This window comes from Medicago sativa, chromosome 1, assembly GCF_051527215.1.
Source record: "Medicago sativa cultivar Bolivia chromosome 1, Bolivia_mono, whole genome shotgun sequence".
NCBI lineage: Eukaryota > Viridiplantae > Streptophyta > Magnoliopsida > Fabales > Fabaceae > Medicago > Medicago sativa.
In genome coordinates this window covers 95,084,073-95,094,079 of record NC_140749.1, presented here as the reverse complement: position 1 = coordinate 95,094,079, position 10,007 = coordinate 95,084,073, and the positions used below count along the sequence as shown (strand labels likewise).

At 34.6% G+C, this 10,007-nt stretch overlaps 1 pseudogene across 1 annotated transcript; it reads left to right on the top strand.

The window, feature by feature from the left end:
* Nucleotides 1-3,040: 3,040 nt before the first annotated feature.
* On the top strand, nucleotides 3,041-5,985 carry LOC146959505 (uncharacterized; annotated as a pseudogene). The gene is made up of 4 exons (XR_015024965.1): nucleotides 3,041-3,866; nucleotides 3,994-4,136; nucleotides 5,135-5,293; nucleotides 5,603-5,985. The product of XR_015024965.1 is annotated as an uncharacterized LOC146959505 (transcript).
* Nucleotides 5,986-10,007: the final 4,022 nt, after the last annotated feature.

Below are 10,007 nucleotides of genomic sequence, written 5' to 3'. Positions count from 1 at the left end.
AGTTCACCCCCACATACCATGGTAGTGCATATTTTTTGAAAAACTATTTTAAACATGTCTTGTTCACCCTCACATAAAATTTCATTCACTGAAGTTTCCAGTTTTTTTTTTTTGTGAGATTTTGGAAAACTCATAGCATTCTTCCAGTGTGTTGATTTTACCGGAAAAGTTCAACAATGATTTATTTACATTGATTCGATTTAGAAATTTTTACTTTGAAAACTTTTTTTTGAACAGGTTTTACTTTGAAAATTTGTTTAAACTGAATTGAATTAATCATTGATTTTTATGTTGGAAAAAAAATACTGAATTGATTCATAAGTTTTATATATTTGGAACATCACAAAACAAGCACACTTGGATAAAACTTTATCCTCGATTGTACCGGAAAAAAAAAATCTTCAGCAAATCTATTGATGATATGAATTTTCGAAACAAAAAAAATTATAATATGAATTGTTGTTGATAGAGTAAATCATCACGTCAGACAATTGAAATCAAACCTAAGTCTAACAATATTTTATACTTTTAAAAAACAATAGAATTCTTGACAAAAAAAAATAGAATTTTGCTGAACTAAAAAAATAGAATTTTTTGCATATGCTTTCTGGATATATAATTCGGAAATTGATATGCACCTTGAAATGACCTTAAAAGTTTTCTGGCGTTTGAAAATTAATTGAATTGGAAATGTTTTAGCCAGTTTTCCAGAATTGGAGTGTGAAAGTATATGTTCAAAATCAAAATAGTTTTCCGAGAAAGATGTACTGCCATGGTTTGTGGGGGTGAACTCATCTTAGACTCAGGAATGTTGAAAATAGGGTGAAGAATATTAGTGTAATAATTAAATGATAAAGAGGGCAATTTTGGAATTATCAACGATTTGTTGGGGTGAAGGAACAAATGTATGGGTATAGGGTATAATTTCCTAAAAATTGATATGTTCGTAGTGGGCGATTCTACAAGAGTCAAATATAAAGAAAAAATAATATATATATATGGGTCATATAACATGGGTCATGGTTAACAACTGAATAATTAAAAAAAAAATACTAACTTAATTTGAATGCTCCATAGTTGTATCTTAGCAATTTCACATGATCTTCTTTAATTTCGATCACTTATAATATTGTTTTCGGTCACTAAACTTAATTCGAATGAATCATCATGCCCCAATACTCCTTTGCATCTTTTCCTTTTTAATATCTATTAATATTCTATACATACACTTGAGAGTAAAAAACGAGACAAGTATGCTTGGCATATCAAAATCAAATATGTAACAGAAGTTACATGTGGATGGCAAAAGGTAGAATCATAAACATTTAAAGAGTAGCAGAGCCAGAAATTTTGAATAATGGAGGCACAATATATATAATCTGTAACATTAAATATACATTACATTTCATTTTTAAAAGCAAAAATATACATCACAATTGTATTTGAAATATTGCATGATTTTCTTATTTTCAATCTCAATAAAAACATTTCATTTTTTAAAGCAAAAATATTGCATGATTCACTCAAAAAAAATTCTCTATGTATATAAATAACTAAACAACCATTTAACTATTAATCTCATGCGATTTCGCAACTCATTCTTGATAATAACAAAGAGAGTTTTTTCGACTATTGTAGTCACTGATAGTATCAAGGATGAATCCAAAAGTAAATATTTCAACGCATGATGAATCATACTCCATCTAAGATTACTGCATAACATATGAAAATTATTTAAGACAGCAAAATATAAAGGGGACTGTACAACCATTTTAATCTTCAACAAAACCAACATAAGTTTATTATAGTGGGTGTAGGTGGGATGAGATTCGACAAACAAAATGAAAATATTTGTGCAGGCAGGAGCTCACACAAGCTTGTGTGTGGCTCCACCACTGCATTTAAACATATTTATTTATTATAATTAATTAATCTCTCTGTTTCTTTTTAAGTGTCGTTTTAGAATATTAACATGAAAATAACGAAGTGTATTTTTGCACTTTTTCTTCATATTACACCTTCATTTTAATCCACTAATATATTCCTATTTTTTGCACACACTTTCTCGTTCCAATAAATTTAATATGTTATTTTTATCTTTATCTTGTCTCTCTCTCTCTCTCTCTCTCTCTCTCTCTCTCTCTCTCTCTCTCTCTCTCCCTCTCTCTCTCTCCCTCTCTCTCTCTCATAACAAATCATTGTCAATTTTGTAGATATTGTTCTTCTATCTTGTCAAACGAGTCTTCAACTATTTCTCCCTCTTCACCTCCCATCAGGTTGAAAGTAACTAACATGACTATATTCAAGTCTCCGATCAATGACAATATAACTTTGGCGTCGTCAACATTGCAGATCCAGAGACATGAATATTCTGGAAACTTGAATATAGTCATATTTGCAGGCATATGTACTTTGTCGTTTTATGCTATTAACATGAATGTTGTGAGTTTGTTCGCAGATTTATCTTTTTGTTTTTAGCGAATTTGGATTTGTATTATATCATGTATTTTATCAATTTGAATGAATAAATATCGTTTACTTTTGTAAAAAAAAAATTAATTCATATTCTATATCAAATATACAAAAAAAAATTGAAGTAAATTGTCTTTACCGCCAAATAACAAAATATCTTTTATTTATAACAATTTATCTAACTCAAGTTGAAAATTAGGTACCATTTAAACATTTTATGTTCAGACTTTTTTTTTTTTTTGGTTCAATTCTATGTTCAGACTTTATTTACTTTCCGACATAACATGATAGCCAAAATAACATGAAAGTGGATCAACTTATACATATTTGATTATGGGAGCTGTTAGTTTTTGAGGAGAGAAAAAGTCCTTATCCTAACCCCTTACATAGCAATCCTATAACTAATAGATACCGCAACATTTTTATAGGGAGAACAAGTTAATATCTCTGATGAAAGACAAAATTCGTTGAAGGTGCTTTAAATTTTTTTTAATAAATAATTGCCTATTATTTGAGAGAACGGACATCCTCAAGTCAGCCTTGTTGAGCAGAGCATTCAAGTTAAAGATATTATTGAATTGTTGATTTGGTAGTAAATGATTACTCCCTCAAGTTTGTGTCTTACGATGCTCACAAACTGTTTGTTGATATGTTCGACTAAAATTCATTTGTGTTGTTTGTCTTAAACGTGTGCGGTGCAGAGTAGTTCGATGGAGAGGAAGGGGTGCTTGACTGTGATGCACGGTTGTGTAATTATAACCATGGACGTGGAGCAGCGGGTGTTTAAGGACGGAGGTATCGTTGTTGAACAAGATAAAATCAAAGCAATAGGACATTCCCATCATATTCTTTCTGACTTCTCTCATCTTGCCGATCAAGTTATTGATCTCACCGGCCACATCTTGCTCCCTGGACTCATTAACACACATGTTCATTCTTCCCAGCAACTTGCCAGAGGCATTGCCGATGATGTTGACCTTATCACCTGGTTACACCACCGCATTTGGCCTTACGAATCAAACATCACCGAACACGATTCTTACCTCTCTACTTTACTTTGTGGTATCGAGCTCATTCACTCCGGTGTAACCTGTTTTGCTGAGGCTGGTGGCCAACATGTTTCTGGAATGGCTACAGCAGTCCAATTGCTTGGTTTGCGTGCTTGTTTAACCCAGTCAACTATGGATTCTGGCCACGGTTTGCCCTCATCCTGGGCCACTCTCACCACTCATGATTGCATTCAGTCTCAAAGGGACAATTATCACAAGTACAACGATACAGCCCAAGGTCGCATCAGAATCTGGTTTGGAATTAGACAAATTATGAACTCTACTCATCGCTTGCTTCTTGAAACCAAAGATGCCGCTACACAACTCAAAACAGGAATACACATGGTAGCTAGCTACCTAACTCATCTCCGTTTCTTCTTTACATTGTTACATTACAAGAAGAGATACTTATCACATACTTGTTTACCTTGAGCTTTTACATACATTTTGTTTTTTTTTGGATATTTGTCAGCACGTTGATACCTTATGAGAACCAACTAGTGGCGGATGTTCATAAAGTTAATCATGGAACTGTTACATACCTGGACAAGGACAAGATAGCTTTCCTTCAAAACAATCTGTTAGCAGCTCACTCAGTTTGGGTGGATGATAATGAGATAAATTTTTGCCTCTTAAATTCATCTTTCAACAAAACTCAGTTCATGAATGAAATTTCTGTTCTTTCTTATTTATAATAAATAGTAATGGTGGTATGGAAATAAACGTCCACAATTGTTTGCAAGTATGGACATATATGAACTTTGTGGATCTAGCTACAAACTTTACTAGAAATAATCCTTTTACCCCATAAATGCGACAACTTTAAAATGCATAGTTTGCAGTAGATATGCTCAATTCGGTAATGCAGTTTTCCTTGTTGATAATTATCATACTATGTTCCGCACTCCCTGCCCTCCTCATTATTCCTAAAGAGACTAATTGAAAGGAACCTACCAACTTCCTTAAGAAGACTGACCGAAAAGAGAAGTCTTGGGGAAGAATAAAGAACAAGAAAAGTTTCTTGAGGTGTGTACCTTTATTGGTAAAGTTTTAGCAACAATCCAACCCAGCTAAAAATAGTGAGACAAAAAAGGTGTAGGAAGAAGCAAAATGAAAGTTGATCGAACCCCAAAATTCAAGGTAAAGAGATTGTATTATAATGTAAATGGGTAAGCTTAAGAGCTCTATAACGGTGGTAAAGCAGAAAAGGAAATGATAAACCAGAGTTCAGAGATCTCCTACCACAGCTAAGCTAAAGATAAACTCTCCTAACAAATTCTTAAAAATAATTCTCAATGGTTGATTCACTCCCACTTTCCTGTCTTTTATAACCCCATTCACATTACAATCAATGTCACCTCATTAATAATTATGAATGGATGATTTAATTCCCTTTTCCTCTCCCCATTCACATGACAATTAGTGCCACCTCATCAACTAACTTTTACTCTCTATCACTGGCCCCGTTTTGACCTTTCAGGTTCCTATCAGAAAGTATCAATACATACTAAGGGGATAAACTGACCTTCCTAGGTTGTGTTTATAAGTTACTGGAATGGTAATTAATCATAGATTAGTGTAAGGAACAATAATGATTATCGCCCAACATTTTCAGATATCTCTTCTTTCAAGGGGAGGGGTCAAAGTGTCTCGCTGTCCAGCTGCTGCTATGAGAATGCTTGGATTTGCACCTGTTAGGGAGATGCTTGATGCTGGTATCTGTGTCTCCTTGGGAACTGATGGGGCCCCATCAAACAATCGCATGAGCATCGGTTCATCTCAACTTTATACTTTTAGTATCCTTTCTTTTTCATTTTTCTATTTTTCCTCAGTATTTCTCATTAGTATCTTGTATACAAATATGGATTTTAATGTGAAGAGTTTTTCATTTTCAATACACCAGTAGAATACACCATGAAAACTTTGGTGTAAGCCAATGTACACCCAACCCTCCCTCCCCACACTACATATTGGTGGGAGTCTCATGCTTGAAATGGAAAATGCTAGGCAGTATACTCTATAAAAAAATGCAAGATAAGGTTTACTAGGTGGAAACTTTCATTAATAGATGGTATTTGCAGTTGATGAAATGTACCTAGCTTCTCTAATTAACAAAGGACGGGAAGTCTATGCTAATGGAACTACAGATCCAACAGTACTGTCTGCCGAAACTATTCTTAGAATGGTTACAGTTAATGGTGCAAAGTCAGTATTGTGGGATGATGAACTAGGTTCTCTTGAGGTTGGGAAAAAGGTTGGTTCCGATTATTTTATTCTCGTTGTTGTTGTTATTGTGGTTTCCTCTTCCTCTTTCAACAAGGACTAACTACTAGATACCTTTTATGTTTCGAAAATAAACAAACTTTTTTTTTTTTTGAAAATGGCAAATATTATTAAGCTAGGCTAGCACAAGGCGCACTAAGCCCGGAAAATAAACAAACTTGAATACCTTTTTTAGTTGGACACGACATCTACTACAGATATTTGAATACTTGAATTCAATGCAGACAACTTTGGCACGAGCAAGCAGGATAGTTAATAATTTTTTATCCTTGTTATATTTTATTGTACATAAAGTACAATTGAAACATAAAAAACTTGATATCTGTTGGCCGTTAAGATAATTCATTTTGTGAACTTTGGCAAACAATGAAGATATGTAGGGGAAGTTCTCAAGATCATATGGGCTTGAGGTGTGAAAATTCAACCATCACTATTGACCATTGTGTAAAGCTTGTTGCATCCAATTTGATAACTGGCAACTTGTTTGCTGGCTTTCTGGCCAATACTTCCACAGTATATTTCTTTTCTACACCACATCATTTGTAGATGATAACACAACAATTTTTTGCTATTGGCAGCTGTCATTAATGTCCAATAGATAAGAGATTTTATGTTAGGCAATCAGGTCTATATATTTTAAAGGAACTACCTACAATTTTATTTTTTATTTATTTATTTATTTATCAATATTGTTTCAGCTTATATATTTATAAAAAGACCATGTCCGACTTTCAGTTGCCTGTCGCAAACTGCCACCCATCTCTTACTGGAAATCTCAATAGAAAGTTCATGGTCCCGGAATCATCCAACCATAAAAGACCCATTCTTAGAAATCATATCATGCATGTTGCCTACCCTGTTCTTGTTTGCAAATTCATTTTGGGGAAATCAATCTTAATTCTCATCTATTTGATAAATAGGATGCATTCACGAAGGCTACTTTCCCCACCCCAACATCAGTTTAGAAGTATGCATCCGAAAAAACCACCACATTTACATATCTAATTATTTAAACGTGTACTTCTGAACAATTTGTATGGTCCAAAATCCAAAGCCACACTGTCAGAAACATGGGAGAATTCTAGTGGCATGGGAAGGGTGGAAAGCAGAGCCCTGCATTCTCGTGTTTTTGGTTGTGTGATTCTTGCGCAACAAATGACACAGCATTTCCTTATGCTCTTATTATGAAAAGTCCACAATTTTTTTTAGTCATGTTGCCTTTATCATATACATAGCTAATATTGAGCTAAACTTGATTTTCGTGCAGCCAAATGTGATTGCTCATGTTATGATCCAAAAACATCTGCAATCCTTTAAATTTTTATCCTAACTTGATCGTTATGGTTTCTCGTGTCATGTCAAGTTCTATGTATTGTGTGTCATGTACCACATCAGTGTATTCGGTCTACCCTGATGTAGTAAGTCTGCTAAACAACCAAGTCTTGAGCTAATATATTAGGACGTTGGGCGACCAAATGAATGGATAAGCCGCTAATCCTTTCACTAGGCAAGGAGAAAACATGACAAGATAGTTTCAGATGACTGACGGAGTGGTAAGGAGTTTGAATACGTGGCCCCATTACCCATATGGCTAAAGACACAAGCCTCGTGAGGAGGCCCATTCACTTTCTATACAAGGAGCCTCTGCCTTGCCCTATTTTAGCTCTCTCTCATCCTGTATTCACTATCATATTATACTGAGACTGACTTTGGCTTCAGAGTGCCTTTTATACAGAGTAACATAATTCGCTCTCCATACCAGAGAACCGCGAATTGGTTCGCGCGAACCGACTCGCGGTACGTTCACTTACTGATTCGCCTGAATTTGCACCAAAATTCGTGAAACCCAGCGAACCGAAGCAGCATGAGCATCAACGCACGTTTTAACACTCTCAAACGCGATTTTACTCTCAAACACATGTTTGAAATCAATTTTGGTATATCTTCCAATCTTTTCATGTTACCCTTGAGTTTGTGTCTCTGTGCTTGCTTGCGGCTGCGCTAGGTTGAAGAAGATAGACAATTGGGCTGTCATGTTTTTGCACCCGACCCATTTAACTTGGACTTTATCTTGGGCTTTTTTTTTTTATTGTTTCAGGACATGTTCAAATATCAAATGGATGGCAAAGGCTACGGTGGGAGACCTCTTTAGGTCTCCTACCGTAAGAGACTTGTACTTTTTTTTTTTTTGCAAAATAGATATTAACCATTGGATGTACTTGATTTTTTTGAAGCCCATCATATTATCGTACTCTCTTTTAACACTAGATTATTTTTACACTCATCTTTCTCTCTTCCCCTCCATGTTTCTGCTTACTGCCCACCATCACCAGCATCCTCTCAAATGTAATGTTAGAACCTACATGTTTCTTAGTGTTGGTTAGAAAATCCAATTGAACCCAACCAATAAATTATGCTCACGCATAAGTCAGTTGGAGGAAATAAAGCATGTTTCTTACATGTAAATGCATAATAACTATAATAATATTTTCTTCCATATTTGTAACTATTTGTTCTGAAATTTTCTGGATATTATGCACGGATAAACACACATAACATCCTTTTTTAATATTTATTGAAATAAATTGCATTAATTTGCCCTGAGTTTTACAAAACCCATGCTGCAACAGATCTGAAATTTCTCACTTGCGAGTAACAGACCTGCCACCATCGTCCCTCTCTATGCCGTCGTCTGCCGCCGCCGTACCTATCGTCTTTGCCTCCCTCAACCTCCTTCTCTCGCTCTCAGGTCTGCCCAAAACAAAGAAATATTACGACCGCGGATCTGAGATTTGGACGGGACAGTGGTGAGGGAAAGAGAAAGGGAGGAAGAAAGTGACGGAGGATGTTTCCGACGGAGGAAGAGAGGAGACAATGGAAAGAGGAAGAAAGTGTGTTTTTTCTCCTGGGCTGTGTTTTTTTTCTTTCTTCTGGGTTGTTTTGGTTGAGAGGTTGAAGATTGTGTGAAAAATTCTAGTGTGGAGGGATCATAATAAAATCAGCGTTCTTCATTAATTTAATGGTGACACATGTCATTTTTGTTTAAAAAAAAAAAAGTCTTTTTTAACGTCTCCTACCGTGGGAGACTTATTCAAGTCTTCTACCGGAAACGGCGCTGGATTTTGACCCACAATTAAAAATGAATCAAGTTGCACTTTATGAAATAGTTATTTTTTTAAAATACTTATTTTAATTATTTTGAAGAAATAGTTTTTAAACGTAAGAAACAATATTTTCATAAAAGTTTATTGATACTTTACTATACTTAAATTAAATAGTATTCTCTCAAAACAATATACTTAAATTAAATAGTAATAGTACTACGAACCGACGCATACCGAAGCTCTATACTCCCGCACGTACCGAATTCTTCTCATGTCACGAACCGCGAACCCGTACCCGTACCGCGTACCAAAGCGAATTACGAATTATGTGACTATGCTTTTATATAATGTTGTGAAAGGACTGTTATTAATAATATTCGGCATTTTTGTCTACAGCGACAGTGTCTGTACTTGTCATTTGTTAGGCTGACATTGTTGTTGTCAATCCTTCCACTTGGTCTATGATTTTATTAATAATATGATTTTTTTTATTGCCAAAATCATATTTAATCATTTAAATGTTGTTTGTTCAAGATATTTAGAAAAGAAAAAAAATCATATTTTGCTAAAAATGAAAAGGTACTACTTCTAGCTTTTGGAAAAATTGTATTGCAATAGAAGAGAGGTGTTGAGAAAGGTTAAAACATGGTGGAAGTTAAGTTAATGTGTAGCCGTTTATGGAATTTCCTTACAATTATTAAAAGAACCCGTGCCCTCTTGGCCATGGTTAAGAAATCTACAAATAGAAATTTTGTCTTAGAAATATAAGATGTTACTTTTGATAAAGCAATAATTGCACAACTTTTATATAAAAACTTATTTGTTTTAAATGCTTAACCATTACCCTTATGTAATGGGGATTGGGATTTCCTGCTGTTAGAGCAGGACGCTGTAACAGATCAGGACCGTCCGATTTAGATCAACGGTTGAGATTATTTAACTGTGTTAAACTGCTGTTTAATCTGAACCGTCTGTTTTGATATCAATGATTAGGATTTATTACAGCATGCAACTGTGTGCATTTCTACAGCAGCAAATCCCAATCCTATGTAATGGTTATCATTCTCCTCGTTAAAAAGGACAAATTAGCCTAGCCAGT